General features: G+C 46.3%; 1 protein-coding gene across 5 annotated transcripts in view; it reads right to left on the bottom strand.

Annotated features, from left to right (window-relative positions):
* The window catches only part of FTO (FTO alpha-ketoglutarate dependent dioxygenase), a 389,506-nt gene that overhangs the window by 168,726 nt on the left and 202,640 nt on the right, over positions 1-18,140 (bottom strand). The window lies entirely within an intron of this gene.

Below are 18,140 nucleotides of genomic sequence, written 5' to 3'. Positions count from 1 at the left end.
CCTCCCCTGCTCTCTCTCTCTCTCTCAAAACATAAATAAGTAACCATTAAAAAAAAAAATAAAGGTTTAAACTATGAGCACCAAATAACTGATCCGGTGATGATGTTTGCCCTAAAAGTGGCTCAGCTGCTTCCCATCCTTAGGCGAGAGAGAGAAGTTACCCAAGATCTCCATCAGACCAGCTCTCCCCTCCCCCCAGACATCAGTAGCACAAAGGCTGAAGTGGTCTGTCATGCACAGTGGATTATATGAAGTGTAAAACATTGGGGGAGAGGGGAAGGGGAGGGGAGGCCTTTGAAAAGGGAACGGGAAAAAGAAATCACACTTGCAAGAGGATCCAGCTGACAGCCCAGTCCCTAACAAGTGAGGCAAGTGAATATGTTTGGAAACATTGTGAATGCAGCAAGAGCACAGGCCTTTTGTCTGCAGCCCTACAGTGTGTCTTTAACCCAACTGCTGCCTGCATCACTGAACATATGTTTTCTACACAAGAAGTGAAGCAGAAAAGGCTCTTTGTTATAATTCACTCCTTTGTATATATCTGTCCCCCACCCCCCTTCTGCCCATCCCCTCTTTTCAGTAACATCCAAACCATAGCTCTAGTGGAAACTTTAACTGCTTGGGAAGTGAGGCCAGAGCGTCCAGGGGGGACCTTTCTACCGCCCCCCAGTCCTAGAGAACCACTCTTCTCGCAGTGGCAGTACCAGCAAGAGGCACATTTATTTAGTGCCTACTATGTGCTAGGTATCAGCACGATAAGCATTTTATCAACATTATCTCATTTAGTCCAGCAGTCACCGTAAAAGGAGGCACCGTTATTTTATTTTATTTTATTTTATTTTATTTTATTTTATTTTATTTTTAATGTTTATTTATTTTCTTGAAGGGGAGAGAGAGAGACAAGAGTGTGAGTGGGGGAGGAGCAGAGAGAGAGGGAGACACAGAATCCGAAGCTGTCAGCCCAGAGCCCGACTCAGGGCTCGAACTCACGGACCACGTGATCATGACCTGCGCCGAAGTCGGACCCTTAACTGACTGAGCCATCCAGGTGCCCCCAAGGCACATTTATTTTAAAGATGAAGAGACTAAGGCCCGAGAGGGTCAATAACCCCCAACGCCACAAGGGGAGACTTCAGTTTTAGGCATGTAGCACTGGCAATGCTTTGGGGACACTTATCAAACCGGGCACAAAGTAAGAGGGAAATGTAGATGTAGGACTTGAGAATGTGCGAGAATTTAGACACACACACACACACACCCCACTCTGCCCTTTTCACTGAAAGTCACAGCATCTGAGCTGGGAACTGGGCGCTGCAGAACTCAGAGTCAAGCAAAGCAGATGGGCAGGCTTCCTTACTCCTGGCTGCAGTGAAGGGAAAATTCCAGGTCTCTCTCTGGTCCTTGTGGGCTTTACCACGGGGAGCACAAACACAAGCTCCGGGGTCTGAATACCTTAGTGGCTCAGAGCTGGCCATGAGCAAGTTACTTACCCTCTCCGTACCTCAGTGTTCTTATCTGTAAAATGAGGGCGTTTCTAACGTCTACTTGAGGGCACACAGCATTCAGTCTTTACACATAAGGTCCTTAGAGTCGTGCCTGACACACGGGGAGCAGGCAGTAAGGGTTATTAGCTACCTTAGAGTACCAGTCCCACTGAGAGCCACAGGAAAGTTACTAAACTCGATCATTGTTTTTACACTAACCTAGGTCTTTGTTTCTCCCTTTCCTCCGTTCATGTTAACCGTGCGTCTACACCAGAGAAGTCAGTCTCTTTTAACTAGGATCCCTTCTTGGCTGCTGGTGGCGGTGATGTGCCGTGGCGGCTAACATCATCCAGCTCTTACGACATGCTAGGTACCGCTCACACGCGTCATATCACCGAGTCCTAAGACGAAGTCTGTGAGAGAAAGGTATCATCATCTCCGTTTGGCAGATGAGAAACCAGAGCTACAGAAAGATTATTACACAACTTGCCAAATTCCACACCGTTAGTGAGCAACGGAGCCAAATCTAACCCCGGCCCCCGGCTCCAGTGAAGGAAGCTAACGTATACGTAAACCGACTTGGGTGGTGTAACGTCCTTTCAGAATGTTATCCCACTTAATCCTCATAAAAACCATGTGAGTCAGGTAGGGCAAGTGTTATTAACCACATTGTTGCAGATAAGGAATCTGAGGCTCAGCTAAACTAAATAACTCATTCGATATCAAAATCAGTATAGGAGTTGAGCTATGACTTAGCAATCCGGTGTTCTAACTCCAGGGCCGGCACATCTAAACTCAACTCACAGGGCGGAATTACTAAGGGCAAAGGCCCATGTAGTAAGTCAACTAATTTGAGTCTCTGCCATCTGGCGGACACCCACGAAGTCAAGGTCACCATACCTGGCCGCTAGGCGCTTACAATCTAAGTAGGGAGATAAAACATATACACAGGGTTGGGGTGACCAAGGGGGTTACACAAAACAACCGTGGAATTCAACATAGCCCTTAGAATTGATTTTGATTTACAAGAGTCATTCACAAAACAGCTGCCCTCCTAGATGGGCCTGTTCACTGTCTGTCATAACCTTATCATTTAACACCCATCAAGCTAAGTACTCTTATCCTTTTCATTTTGAGAAAACGAAAACTAAAAGGAGGGCCTGTAAGACCTAGTAAGTTTCACTACATACATCTGCCCACCCTTAAAAAAAAATCTTACTTTTCTTTAGGTTCCTGAGGTCGGAGTTACATCTCACTATAATGAAGCAGCTCATGCTATTGACAATGTGACTATTAAACTCTAAATGAAGTAGCAATCTGGTAGGGAAAGATAATTCAGGGAAAAATCACATGAGCAGAGTTGCTGTGCTTGTCCTCTGATAACATCTACCTAAGAGAAATGCGGTCCCTGCCTAGGACGCTTTCTGTAAACACGACTGTCTACAAAGTCCTCAATGCCAGCGCTACTTGCTATCTGGCACGTATCTACTCAGAGGAGATGAACACACACACATACACGCACACACACACATGCACACCCGCACGCGCACAGGTAATTTTGGGCTATAGCTCCCAAATAAGCATTCAGGACCCACTTAAGTGCCTATTAAATCAGCACTTTAAGTACACACCTACCAGTGCACTAATAGTAACTATAAAAAGAAAAACACTTTGCAGTGGCTATAAAAATATAATCAAAAAGTATTAATAACAATAATAATTTTAAAAAACTATCACTTACTGAACCTCTATCACGTGCCAAGCTCTGCTGTTCACTTTCCCCACATTCCTCGTTAAATCTGCATAAGCATCCACTGAAACAGGTTTTATTTATTATGATCTCAGTTGATAGATAAGGAAATCAAGGCACAAAGCCATTTCTTAACTTGCCTGAAATCACACAACTGGTAAGTGATGGGGCCAGGATTCAGACCCAGGCAGTCAGACGGCAGAGTTCACTCTCTTACCCACCAGACTACGTAATGACTAATCATATACAGAGCACTTTCTGTGAGCTGGGGACACAGCACGTCATTGAATCCTTCCAATGACCTGACAGGGTTGGTTGGTATCATCAGCAAACTTATGTTCCAAGTGTTTTCATATCTGGCCCCGGATCTCACTAACAGTGGGTGGCAGAAGAAGGGTGGTCGGCAAAACCAAAGTGATGCTGGGTTCTTGACAATGATTTCAGTAACAGACCGCGGTTCAGAGACGGTCTCTACCTGTGGAAACAACAGCGGCTCACTCCCTGATTGTCCAGAGTCCTCCTTGGACATATGAACAGGGCACCTGAGGTCACAGGGAACAGAATCATTTTGTGATACACAAGACAACCACCAAATGATACCAAACTATCTGTCCACCAAGATCCTCTCTGGACACCTCAGCTCTTTCCCAGCTATGATGTCCCAAACCAAGGGGGCGGGGTGGGGGGGGAATGACAGTATCATTTAGGATCTGGTTTTCGCCCTTTCTCACACTTATGAATGTTACCTATGAAAGGAACCTGAGTGGCAGATGGAAACACTAACTTCTGAATGCTAGCATTATCCAGAAGGTGACAAAAGTCCTCCAGACTCTCAGATGCTATTCTGTTGATAGGATTAGTACCACTGGCGAGCAGTGGTCATTAGACCTAAATGCGTGGCTTAAGCAGTAGAAACGTAGCTTCTTTCTAGTTAGGAAGATATCCAGTGTTCACATGAGCGATGAGAGTGAGAACGCCACCAAAGGAGCATGGGTGCGTTTAACAGAATTTGTGTCTGGAGTTCACAGAAACAAGATTTTCAACTCCAGACGGCTCAGGAATTAATAAAACAAAACTATCACACTACCGCATGCGTTGGCCTCAATCATTCCAACTGCGATTTGGAACAAAAGAAACAACCAGGAGACCTCAACAAGAACACGGGGGGACTTGACACACGAAGGCGATACTTGGTGCCCTTCACCAGGAACAGTGGTGCAAAGCTGCCCGCGGTCTGTCTTTGTCCTTCACCACCTCCTGCTTAGGGTGCTTGGAGATCGAGAGTTCTCACTACAGTTCATTCTTTTCCCGGGAAGGAAAGCAAGCAGGTCCCACTTCAATAATTAATCTCTTTTAAAAGCTCTGCCCCCAGTGCAACACCTTGTGCAGAGTTTAACCTCAGCTTTAAGCAGCCAGGGCGGTCACCACAAAGTTGCTTTGAGGGCCCCAAGGGCAACAAAAGCCACATTTCTGTTTGGAGTAATACAATCCAAAGCCTGCAAAAACACCACTGCTGTTGGCACGAATTCCCGCTGAACTCTAACTCGCTGCAGTCAGAACGGTCTTATGCTTTGATAGGCAGATATTATTGGCTCATCTTCTAGAGATAATTACCTCTCTTGCCTTGTTTAGTGGTTATACATTCCAGACCCAGAGATTAAACCGTTGTAGAAAACCAGTGATGGGCACAGGCCTTTCATGCTGGAACGGTCTCCGTGAGACAGAGCAGGAACACTTTAACTTGGGGGTTTAGACAATGGCTGTTCTGAAAGGGTTAGAAAAATGGGCAACAACTGAGCTTCCTCCTCCCTCCTGTGTTCAAGTCAACCACCTGCTGCGGCATTTTTGTTTCGGTAACAAAGAAGCCTTCATGTTTGAGGCTCATATTTAATGTTTTGCCGAACCGGCCCCTTGAGTTTTTTAGTTAACTCTTCAGGAGCAGAGAAAGAAATATTTCTTGCCTGACATGCAAATAAAGACACCAACACACTTTCCTGACCGGCCCCCACAAATAAACGGACGTGGACCTATGACCACATGTGCCGCTGCCTGCTTACCTTTGTACATGGCCCCAGAGTCGGCAGATCCTCTATTTCTATTTAAGAAAGTATTATCGGTCACTAAGAGCCGCATAACATTTGTGATTTCATGGTTCGTACAGTAACAGGTGCTGGGGGAAACAGGAATGTGAAGTGTTAAAAAGAAAGTGGGGGTGGGGAACCACTTCAGACACATTAAGCAGCTTTAAACGCTGACAGCAGAAAGGGGAAAATTTTTAAGCAATTTGGTCGGGTCAGTAAAAAGCAACACAGGTCAAAGGAACAAAATGGTACCCAAAAAATTCTGCCTATTGATAAATGGGCATACTGTCTTGGGGCTGGGCGCGCAGGCAAAGAAAGGCTAAGCAACTGCTGCATGGAGACAAAAATATGCTCTTTGTGGCACTCTGACAATAAGTTACTTCAGCTGGGCGAACGCGTGAGGCCCCCCATTCGCCCCGTATTCGCGGCCGGGGTATGCATTAATGAAAACAAAAGGGTCCATTTTCATTGTAACCATGCAGAAGGGTTAAGCATTTGACCTTCAAGTATGGTGCACTTGTGCTCGGTGGAAAGGTTCTTGACAATATAAACACGAATGACTGCTGTTGGAGAAAGGGGGCACAATTAAAAACAATCTCAGATGCTTGTTGTACAGCTGTTCGAGCTTCGGCTCCGCCTGACCTCTAAGGATGCTACATGTTTAACGGAGACAATTTAAGGTATTTTAGTGAGTCCCTTCCCCATTCACCGCTGCCATCCTTCGCCTTGGGAATACCTACCCTGAAACACAAAGCGCGTTTCCAGTAATGAGATTTTACGCGCTGGGGTTTACCCGCAGAGCCATTGGCCTCCTCAAGCTGTCCTCCTCTTGCTATCTGACCACCCTGAGAAGCAGCCGAAGGCCAGATCTTACGGGGACTTGGTGGGAGGCGGGAACGTTTGACTCTGGAGAGCACAATTAGCACAATTCTTGTAAAAGAGTTGTTTCCTTTTTTTTTTCTTTTCTTTTTTAACAAGCACAATCTTATTACGCCTCGCTTTCCAAAAAAAGATGTTACTGAGGGAAAGTTTTCACTCTGTTAAACGATAATCTAATTTATCTGAAAAGGATTTCTCTCAATACGGTCGCTTATCTCTAGTCCGCAAAAGAGAAAGCCCTGAGACATCCCAAATGCAGTTAGAAACAGATTAAAAAACCAAAACAATAACAAAACGAAACAAAACAAAACAAAACACCTGAGCATGTCTTCTGAGCCAGCAGAGAACATGGTTTCAAAAGAAACAGAAATTCTAAGGTAAAAGACTAACTCCTTTTCTAAGCTGAGGGAAGTCGCTGCCTTCCTGTTGCTGGATCTGTTTGCAGTCAGGTAAAGGGTCTGGAATCCCCCCACAAGTAAGAGGGTCCCTGGGAAGGGACCGTGGGTAGGCGCTGTCCACCAACAGGGGCTAGAAGATGCTAGAAGGATGAGGGACTGCCAGCTTTAAAGGAAGAAACCATCACAGCCTGCTCTGGATTGGAGGGGCCGGGACTTCCCACTTATTGGGAAAGAAGGAAGTCATACCGAGGTGAGACAAAGCCAAGAGACAGGCCAAATCTCGTAAAGAGTGGGGCACAGGGAAAGTTTGGCTTGTCAAACACACTTTAATCTCTAAAGTCACTGCGCTTTGATGTTGCCCCAAACAGAAAACCTACATGGTTTGCAAGATTTACAGCATTTCTAGTGGGAACAGTTTCATGCTCCAGGGTTTTCCCTTTGGAGATTAAGGTTTATTTTATCCCTGATGTTCAATGGGTCTGACTGTAAGAGCCTCATCAGAGACAAGGACATTTTCCTGCCCTCTGACTCATCAAATACACCAAACTTTTATTCATCAAATCAAGTTCGTTTTTCAGGGAACAAAGCTGCTGGAGATGATCCAAACCGTGGGGTAATCACTGTCACTCTGACAAGACAGGAGTGTTTCTTTTGCAAAGAGTCAGCTCCTAAGAGAGATCACAAAAAAAGTGACTTGAAAATGGCTACACTAATCTCTATATTATAAAAGACCACACAATTCATTTCGGGAGTTGAAATGAGGAGAAGCAAAATAGACAGGAAAGAAAGAAGTGAATCACCACCTCTGCCTATTACATCAAGGGCAACCCCCCACATGCGGTGACACTCACATAATTGTAAGCCACGTAGAACAGAAGTGGTTTCAAAGGGCCACTTGAGGTAGAGTTCACTGGAAGGGGCTTTGAGCATTTCCACTAACACTGCTTTTTTTAAGCTGGATCTTACTCTTCTGAACCCAAGTGAGACTTGACCTATGAGGACAGAACTTTATAATGTACTAGGCTGAGAAGCTGGTAGTAAATTTCAACTGGATCAGGGACCGTGCTTAAGGAATTCCCCGCTCGACTCAGGAAAATGGCACATAGGATCACACAATAAATCGTTGCTTGGCTGCTGAGCCCGGCTTTTCACCATGATACCACGGCCAACGGAAACGAACCGGTGACCAAGTCGTTCCTGGTTCTATGCACCCCGATCAATCCATAAAAGGCTCTGCCCTCGACATTCTATGCGTCTAAAGCAGCCTGTTGATGACGATTCTTTTGCTGTGGCCAGCAGGGTTCGTTCCCTGCTGCGAAAACAAAAGGCAAGACGAGCAAGGAATTCCCCTCCCCCCTACATCCTCCTAAATGCACAGGCTTAATATGTAAGAAGTATATTCATTTCTACTTCTAGGAATGGAAAATTTAAACAAACCCCTCAGGTGTCTTACTCATAATGACGCTAAGGGAAGACCGTCCTTTCTCACTGAAGGATGCCAACGCGTCTCTGAAGCACTAACACACCAAATCCACAAAACACATGAGGGAGGGGACAGATCGAACACCAGCATGTGATCAGCAGAGGCCAAAATGTAACCCAGGGATCCTCGCTTCTGACCACACAACCGTTCTGGAAGGTATGGCTCGACGCTCCCTAGGATGCACATAATTGTAAGTGAGGTTTTACTCGAAACTGCAACCATTTGATGGTTCTCCACATCTCCCCCACCCTCCTGACACCATACAAATGCCCAACCATTTTCCTTGGCTTTTCCACAACAGACGCACACGGTTGCAATAATGAAGGTACGGCTGTCCCTTTGGGGGTCGTCTCCTTCCCTGCAATTTGCAACAAAACCCACCCTGGATTTTAAGAGAGCCATCCTGTACTTACGATATTGATTTTTCATTTTGCTCCGCAAATACTACCACCACTTTATAACTGATATACAACATTAACAGTTTCCTTGGCCTCAGAGACCAAATTAATCACAAAATCAACAATCTGTTTTTATGCCACGAGAGTTCCATTTTAGTTTTCAACATAAATTGCAAAACCACAGCCAGCGTCCAGTGCAATTTTGGAGATGCACTGCTAACTTGCCTCCCAGTTGTGACTTAATACAACGATGGTTGTGCAAATTAAAATGTTTACGGCTTCAGGCCGGCCTTTATTTAGCCGGCTACCAGGCAGATGAATGTCTACGGGCTGATTTCTGGAGGAAGTCAGAAGACAGCTAGGGGCAACGCCCCCATCAGCTCAGATCACAGAAATGCACAGATAGGTTCACCTACCGTCTCCCGACCAAGATTCCTTCCATGATGAAAGCACCAGGAAGGCCACTTTTGACCCCATGGACTTCTCTGCGGGGTCTGACACTACTAATCTCCCTCGGGCCCAGGTTTTCTTTCAACCTCTCTGACTGACATCTCAGGTTTTCTCAAGGGCTCTCCTACACTTGTCCTAGGTCATCCTACACTCTGCCTTGCATGCTCTTGACTCTTGAACCTACATTCTCTCTCACACACATCAATTTCTTGAGCTTCCGTCTCTACTTAGATGCTTCAAGCACAAACTAACACAGTGGAGACGCCTGCCCGGTGCACGGCGGGCACGGAAGGACCGCCCACTGAAGACCCAAACCAAACTCCCAAATCTACATTTAGGCTCTGATGTCTCTACCAAGTTCCACACCGCTGTTTCCAGATGTTCTTAGATGCTCTACTGGACTCATCAAACTCTATATGCCCTCAAACTTCCTCCTCTTCTGTTCCTTAGCTGGGTAAACGGTACCATCATCCACCGGGTAACCGCGACCAGATTTACTTGTAAACTGCCTGTGAACTCTCCTTCACCCCTCAACCCCAACCTCCAAATGATGGTGAAGTTGTATGTACCTCTTTAAAATCAGAGCTCTGGCATTCGGCCCGCCTTTTTCTTCCCTTCATTACCGCCTTGGTCCGGAACCTCATTACTTCTCATCAGAGTATCTGCAACAGGCCTTTGTGGCCCCAGCCTCACCTCGCCACAGTCTATCCCCTGTGTTGCCGCCAGGTACAGTTCTGGAAATGGGTCTGACTGCCCCACCTTCCCATGCAAAGTCTTTGAATCCAAATGCCACGAATGTCTCCGAAACATAGGCCAAATTTCTAGGCATGGCGTTCAAGGCCCTTCTTGAGTTGGCCCCATTCTCCTCTTTCCACTTGTTCTCTAGTTCCCAGGTGCCTGTCCCTGCTCTTCCATTTCACCCCAGATAGGTACCTGATGCACAGGTTACAAGGTACTACATCGTTTCTGTAAAGATGCCCTGGTATTCTCTGGAGCCGTGCCCTTGTGCCTAAAATGGGCCCTGTCCCTCTTATGAATGTGTGTGAAAACTCTGCCTACTGAAAGTTATTCCTTCTTCAAGGCACAATTAAAAGGTGACTCCTTTAACAAAAAAAAAAAAGGCACCTTCACTTCCATGAAGACTTCTCCAGTTTTTTCAATCTGACTTCTATTCTCTGGGGCACTCTTGCAACACTTCGTTTAACCTCTCGTTTGACACTCCACATCATGCCTTCCTTATGTGTGTACCTATTTCCTTGCAGGCATGTTAAGCTCCACAGGTACAGCAACTCTTGGTTTTCTCCAATCCCTGACACATGAAATCTTTACGAAAAAAAAAAAACAAACCAAAATTCAGTGACTGTTTGTTGGATTGGAACCGAAGCCTTACCTGGACTTGGCGGCCCTTTAGTAGATGCCAGCTGAATGAATATGAAGTGTATTCTGTCAGAAGACGTCAAGAACTCCACTAGAAGAAGATGGAACGGTTACGAGATGGCAATCTGGGCACCGTCCCAGGCCGGCTGGTAAAGGCAAGAGCACTACGGGACTCTCAGAGGAGGATAGTAAGTTATCCTGATTTCAGCCTATAGAGAAAACCAATGGATACGCTCCTGGGGGCCCGGAGGTTATCACATTTCTCCCTCATGTGCGAGACATGTTTATAAACACAGAAGGCTCTAATAAAACTCACATGAGAGACAAAACTCAACTTCGGCAAGTGTTTACATTCTAATCAGGACAACAAATCACTTCTCACCAGGAGATTCCAGCTCAGTCAGGGTGGGGGTTCTTGTACGTGTGCCAGGGGGACGCTGGGCCGGAAAACGTCCTGGTCCCTTCAAGCTGAATGGCAATTCTGGGCATAGCACAAGAAGGGTAAGAAAGAATGGCATCTAAAGGACACTTCCGAAACCCCTGTCCAGGTTTCTGCGTGGCTCCCAGGTGGCAAAATATACAAGGCCTTGATAGTTCCTGCTTTGTCACATGACTCCCAACCTAGACAAGCATATGGCAGTAACAAGGACGATGGATTCTGACCTTTCTGACAGGAAAAGTCGGTGGCCAAGCTTCCTAGGGTTGCCTCTACCTGGCAAGGGAAAGAAAAATATGACCACCCCAGGAACCCTGGCCTTTCCTGAAGTCCAAGGTGAGTGACGTTTGAAAGACACTGAAATTAGGAAAGGAGCATCCGGAGGGTATCTCAGGGTTCCACCAGAGACAGCTCGTCCTCACCAATTCACTCATTGGCTCACAGCCTATAAAAAGCTGGGCACCAGCCACATCATAAGGCTTACATGGGATGATCATGCATTTTGGACTCGCCTCCTCCAAGGAAAATCTGATGCGGGCTATCTTACCGCAGATAACAGTACCCAAATTGATAGTGTGGAACTGGCTTGTCCGATAATTGGAAGGAACCTGTACAAAGAAACAGCATGGCTATTCACATTCTATTTTACAACGTGATCAACCATTCCCTGTTCTTTGTCAAGGGATGGTTAACGAGATTCATAAATTAACTACCCCAAGTCACTTCTGCTGTTTTACTGCGTCTAGCAACACTGGATCTCCATGAAACAGATAAGCGCTCTCAAGTTTTATCTGCCATAAATACCCAGTGCCTCCAGAATAAACCTGGAGCCCCCGGACACGGCTTTCATGATGGTCACAGGGAAATACAGCATAGGGACTTGACCTAGTCAGACAGGGCAAGAGAGGCTTTCCTAAGGAAGTGGCAAGTTGAGGTGAGATCTGAGCAATCAGTCGAAATAATCTATACGTATGTTTTGGTGGGAGAGGACATTCAAAGAAGAGGCAACGTGTGTGAAGGCCTTGAAAAGAAGGGAGCAGGCTGGATTCATCGAGAAAGTGCCAGTAAGGTAAGGAGTATGGACAAAAAAGAGCCTAGAAGGAATGTAAGGCAGGAAAGGTTGACGGAGGATACAATTATTTCAGTCCTTATCCTAATAGCAACTGGAACCCATTATTGGGTTTGCACAGGGAGGGGGCATGATTAGCTCTCTATTTGGAAACACTGCCCTGGTAACTGTGTGAAGAACACAGAAACCCACACAGCAAGCTACTGCAACAGCCCAAGGGCGTGAAGGTGGTGTGCTGGACGAGAATAGCAGCAGCAGAAATGAACAGGAGTGGACACACTCATGAAATATTTTAGGGGTAAAAATTTCTCAGACTGGAGCACGTGGGATGGGAAGAGGAGAGTTGCAAGGATGATTCCTTGACGTCTGCCGTGAAGACCTACAGGTGGGTGGTGGTACCACTTCCCGAGATCAAGAACTCTAGAAGGAGACTAGCTTTGGGGGACTGCCGGCCCCTCCTCTAGGGGCCTTGAATACAGCCTGCACCGTCCCTGTGTCTACCCTACACATGCTATTCCCTCCACAGCAATCTCTTCCCATCCCCATCTCTACCTGCCAGGATCCTGCCCATCCTATAAGACTTAACTCAGAAGTCCCTGCCAATCACAGAGCCTTCAGAGATCCTACCCATCCAGATGTATGCCATCGTCTTCCAAGCTTTCATCGGTTCGGCTTGTTATCTTTTATCAACATTGACTTCCACCTTGTATGTGAGTTCTGAATATGGTTATCTCCCTCCTGAGTTCTCCACTGAATTTAGGAAACGTAGCAGCCACTCAGTACGTTTGTGCTGGTTGAAAGTAAGACCGCTTGCCCGTGGATTTGCTGATACGTTCCTGTATCCGTCCACGCAACCAAGCTAATTTGGTAAGAGGTCAGGTACCTGATGAACACAAGACTTCTCAATCCTGCCCACGTGTCAGAATCACCTCCAAGGCTTTCGAAACATACGGCAACCAACTGAGAGCCACGGCTTAGACCCATTAAATCAGTATCACTGGAGGTGGAGTCCACAGGATACATTCAAAACATTAATCCTGGATGATTCGAATGTAGAGCCAAGATCGAAAGCTATAGATACCAACCCAAATCCCTGGAGACAGATGGTCCTCATGGCTTCAAAGAGTTGCACCAGGGGCTCTAAGGTACATCCTGATGCGGAACACCTCTAACGCAGACAAATTATATTCCAGAGAAGGTTGAAGAGATAAGGCTTCTGCAGTCGGTAATGGATAATTGCTAAACGTTTTTAAAGAAGGCAGTTTGCAAAATGGATTGGATCAAAAAGAAGGGAGACAGCAGGCCATTCAACAAATATGTGCAGAGCCCCAGCAGCATAAGAAGAGGTACTTCAGAGAAAGCCTGTACCCACAAAGCATTTGCGTTTCACCCGCCCCGCAAACACTTGTTGGGTTCTGACTCTGTGAGCACCAAGGACACAGCGGTTATACAAGACAAAGCCCCTGCCCTCAAGGTGCTTTTGTTCTTACATGTATGTAAGACAAAAGTTCAGATATTAATAAATGCTCTGAGGAAAAATTAAGTGGAGTAAAAAGACAGACAAGGAGCCGTTCTGAGAGGACTTCTGAATAGGGACCTGAATGGAAGGCACAGGTTATGTGCAGACACAATGTAAGAAGGGACAAGAGTCTCAGAAAGCTATAGGAACGACTCAGGGGAGAGAAAAGGGGACACCGAATGAGCAGATGGCCGGAGGAATGAACAAAGAGGATAGGTTCAAAACAGTCATGCTAAAAATACGCCAGGCAAGGTGCAAAACACTCCATGTTTCATCCACCTTGGGCAAATCTCACAATGACCCCCTAAGCGAGGTACTTCCGTTATCCCCATTTTACAGATGGGGAAACCTGAGACTCCCGGTGTGACTGCAATATCACACACAGTTAAAGGACAGAGGCAGGGCTCGAACCCTAGCCTAACTTGAGAGCTCAAGCTCTCAACTCCAAAATACCTAAGCGTGCAGACTTCAGAGGTGATGGGGGCTCAAACCGAACTGATTTGGTGATACAGCCAGCCATGGAACCTGACTTCATAATGCAGCAAGAGAGAACACGGCAAGAGGGGAGACCCAGGAGAACCCAGAGTGGTAAAGGAGCCCTCACCTAGCCCAAGAATTACAGTCTACCGACACAGTCTACCGAGGGGGTCAAAGGAAAGTTCTCCACCCCTCCTGAGACCTCGATTAGTCCTCTCCTTTCCCTGAAAATAGAATCCCAACCACTCCCCACTCATCTCTGTACTCTCCAGGGCCTTCCCGAAATGAACTCTTACCTAGGAACTGCACGTGCAGGCTAAAGGCTTCAACCCACGTTTCTGGAGCCAAGCAGAAAAAGGCTCTGAAACAGACAGCGAGCACTGTTGAAATGACCCACTGAAGACTGACAGGTGGAAGAAGAATGAAGGCGGGCAGGGGAGGCCAAGGAGGCTCGGCCTGTCGGAACACAACCGAAACTCAGTCCTGAATGGACTCCAACAAGAACATAACTTTAAACAGCAAATCAGCAACGTACCTTGTCTCCAGGGGTAAGGAGCCCCGCCTTCCCTTCCCATTGACGCACACCGCTATAGCAGGAAGCCCTAAGACTCGGCAGGGTAAAGGGCCACGTACATCCGTATGGAATACAGTTCCACCACGTGATAACGTCCCCCGGTGTCAGGGCCATTGTTCGGATCACCCGCACTCATTCAGCTGACTTGGCACACAACTCCGTGATAAAAAAGAACGTTTGCCACATTTGCCTGCCAAGGAAATAGGAGTGTTCCTCACTAGAACCTCTACCTCTATCAGAATTCTCCGGATGCAAGTAACAGAATGGAACTTTAGCTAAGAGTTTAGTGATTAAGAGAGCAGACTCTGGGCCCAGACCGCCTCTGCAAACCACAAACCCTGGCTCTGTGGCTGACTACTTCTGCGGCCTTGGCAAAGTCGCTTAATCTCTCTGAGCCTCAGTCTCTCTGAGCGCAAAACAGGGATGAGAGAAATGTAAATGAAAACTGAAAGACACAGTCATAGTTGCGAAAAGTCTGTTAATATACTGCACTGGTGAGGATGTAGGGAAGACAAACACTAGATCACATCAACTCTACATATGTATACATATACATGCACGCACACACACACACACACACACACACACACACACACTCTGCTCAAACTCTACGGAAGACAATTTGACTGTCCCTCTTAAAGCTAACAATACATATATCCTTTGATTCAGCATTTCTGCTCCTAGACATTACTGTAGATATTATACATGAAAATCTCATGTGTTAGGGTATTCATTTCAACATTATTTGTGAAAGCAGAAAACTGAAAACAGTAGGAGACTGAGTAACTAAATTATGAAGCCACACTATGAAAAACCATGCCATCACTTATAAGAATGTACCAATATGGAAAGACCTCTAAGACGGAGTGCTATTCACTTGAAAAACAACACACAAATGTTTGTAGGTACAGTAAAACCTTGGTTTGCAAGCGCAGCTCATTCCGGAAACATGTTTGCCATCCAAAGCACTTGTATATCGAAGCGAATTTCCCCATAAGAAATAATGGAAACTCAGATGATTCATTCCACAACCCCAAAATATTCATATAAAAATGATTACGATGCTGTAATATAATACAAAGTAATAAAATACAAAATATAAAGAAAAATACACAGATTAACCGGCACTTAGCTTGGAAAACCTTCGTGGCTGGTGTGAGGGAGACCAGAGAGAGGAGGGTTACCGTGTAGGACGACTTTCACTATCACTAACGGAATCACTGCAATCTGTTGGCTCAATGGAATCTTCTTCTGCATGGGGGCCACTGTATACGCTCGCACAGATGTTGAGGACGGAACAGTATTAATAAACACTTGTCATTTACTGTACTTAATGTAACTGGCAATAAGGCAGCGGAGGAAAGGGTCTATATCCGCAGGCAGCCTGACCTAGAAGGAAGCCAAGCTTTCCTAAGCTTACTCTTGTTTAGAAAAGCAAAGGACCGTCCATCAGTGCTTCGAAGTGACAAAAAATACACTACTGCCAGTCGTGGGTACCTTCCAATGTCCTGAAAAATCACTGATTTCTGCCAAACACCGTGGCCTGAGACACCTGAGCATGGGAAACAATCACCCACAATCCCACAGTGAGCGAGACAGACAGAGAGACAGAGACAGACAGACAGGGAGGAGAAACAATGGCTCGGTTGTGATCCCGTGACATTCAGCATCAGGTACTACTCATAGTGCAAGACCTTGTTCCTTCATCAAGTCAAAACTTATTAGAAAGGTTTGCTCATCTTAGGGGACACGTGCAGAACAAGTTGTGCGCAACCCAAGGTTTTACTATCTAGAGAATATCTCTAGAAAGGTACAGAAAAAAAAAATCGTGAAGGGTGTTAGGCCCCAGGGAAGGGAAAAGGGTGGCAGTGGGAATGAGTGGGGACTTCTGTGCTTCTATACTTTGGGAATCCTGCACCATGGACACGTGCCGGCACACAGTCCTGAAAGAGCTCACCACATGTGCATGGAGCAGGCCGGCTAAGGCAACGCACCTCACCCTACAGCAGCTAGGAGAGTGCGTCCACAACGTAACGCGCAGATGCTGTCGGAGGAGGGAAAAGCGATGCCGGACGGCAGAAACAGCGTGTCCTCCTCAACATGAAAGAGCCCGATTTTGACACGTCGGGCCCAAGCCCACGGCGGAGGAAAGGGTCCAGAGCAACATTCACGTCCGCATTTTTTGCTACGGGCACGTTCAGCTGAAAGTTGGTAGGAGCACTAGAGAAGGCATGGCCACCGGGAGATTTGGGAATGGTGGCAAACACTGCCAGTTTCTTTTGGCAAAGAACTGCCAGTTTCTTTTGGCAGTTTCTTTTTGGCCAGTTTCTTTTTTTTTTTTTAATGTTTTTTTTAAAGTTTTTTTTTTTTAACATTTATTTATTTTTGAGACAGAGAGAGACAGAGCATGAACGGGGGAGGGTCAGAGAGAGAGGGAGACACAGAATCCGAAACAGGCTCCAGGCTCTGGGCGGTCAGCACAGAGCCCGACGCGGGGCTCGAACTCACGGACCGCGAGATCGTGACCTGAGCTGAAGTCGGACGCTCAACCGACTGAGCCACCCGGGCGCCCCTCTTTTTTTGGCCAGTTTCTTGTGAGGAATAAAGAGATATCAGAGGGGAAGCCTCTTTAAAAACCACGAAGCCCGTTTGTTTCGCCGGCGAAGCGTCACTTGGGGGTGACTGTCAGAAGGGTCTCTCGTGAAATGAAACGGTAGCCCCAGAACGGCATTTCTTCACCTCATTCAGATGGAGAGGGAATGGTGGCCTCTAAGTTAACTTAAGACCTGAGATTCCTGAACAGAATCAGAGTCAAGGCAACCCCGCAGAAGCCCATGTCCGACGAACAAACTCAAGAGAGAGTTATTAATCACTCAAGAATTAGCGCACAGTGACTCAAGAGTGATAACACCGGTCACTGGAAAATAATAACGTCACAGAGAGGGAAAGAATGAGGGTCCAGCAGAAATCTATACATGAAGGTGGGAGAGACCCGAGTGAACAGCCACCGTTTACGTTCCGAACGTTTACTCAGTGTTTCAAGTGGTGTGGCTGACGTGCCAAAATGCGGTGGCGAGGAGGGGACAGCATGGAGTGTCCAAGCACTAATGTGGGGCCATTAGCCAAAGAATGGGGAGATATGCGTGGGGAAGTAACTAGTCTAGTTCAGCAGTGGAAATGATAGATTACCACACCCGCTATCCTGCACCAAATCGAATAACTCATGAATGACACTTTGGCTGTATTTCAAAATACTTTCATGCACGTATTTCAGTCCTCAAAACTGCCGCCTCTACAAGAGACAGTGGAGTTGTCATTTCCTCCAGAATACAATTCCCGTACCAAAAATAATAATAATAATGATAATGATAATGATAATGATAATAAGAGTAATAAAATGAGATGGACCTAAGGTTCCGAAACGGAAGAGAATCTTAAATGGTTCGCCCGTGGGGAGAACCAGCCCCTGACGGAAATCCAAAATTATTCGGCTGGTGTTCCATTTGTGAGAAACAAAGAGCTTGATGGGCAAACATCCACTCGTCTGTAATGAGGTCTTCTGCAAGGTCTCGTGCAAATGCACAGAGTTGCTTATTTCGGGTCCTCGGGATGCAGACGGGTCTTGACATTAGTGCAAATAATCGAATTTTGACTTGTGTCCCCTTTGCCAATGAAGATGATAAAATAGTTTTCTTTCTATTTTTAGTTGCACGTGATTACGACTGGCCTTCCAGGACTATGACAGGAAGGCATCATGAAAGGGGG

The sequence above is a fragment of the Panthera leo genome, chromosome E2 (assembly GCF_018350215.1).
Source record: "Panthera leo isolate Ple1 chromosome E2, P.leo_Ple1_pat1.1, whole genome shotgun sequence".
NCBI lineage: Eukaryota > Metazoa > Chordata > Mammalia > Carnivora > Felidae > Panthera > Panthera leo.
This window is presented reverse-complemented; position numbering and strand designations above follow the sequence as displayed.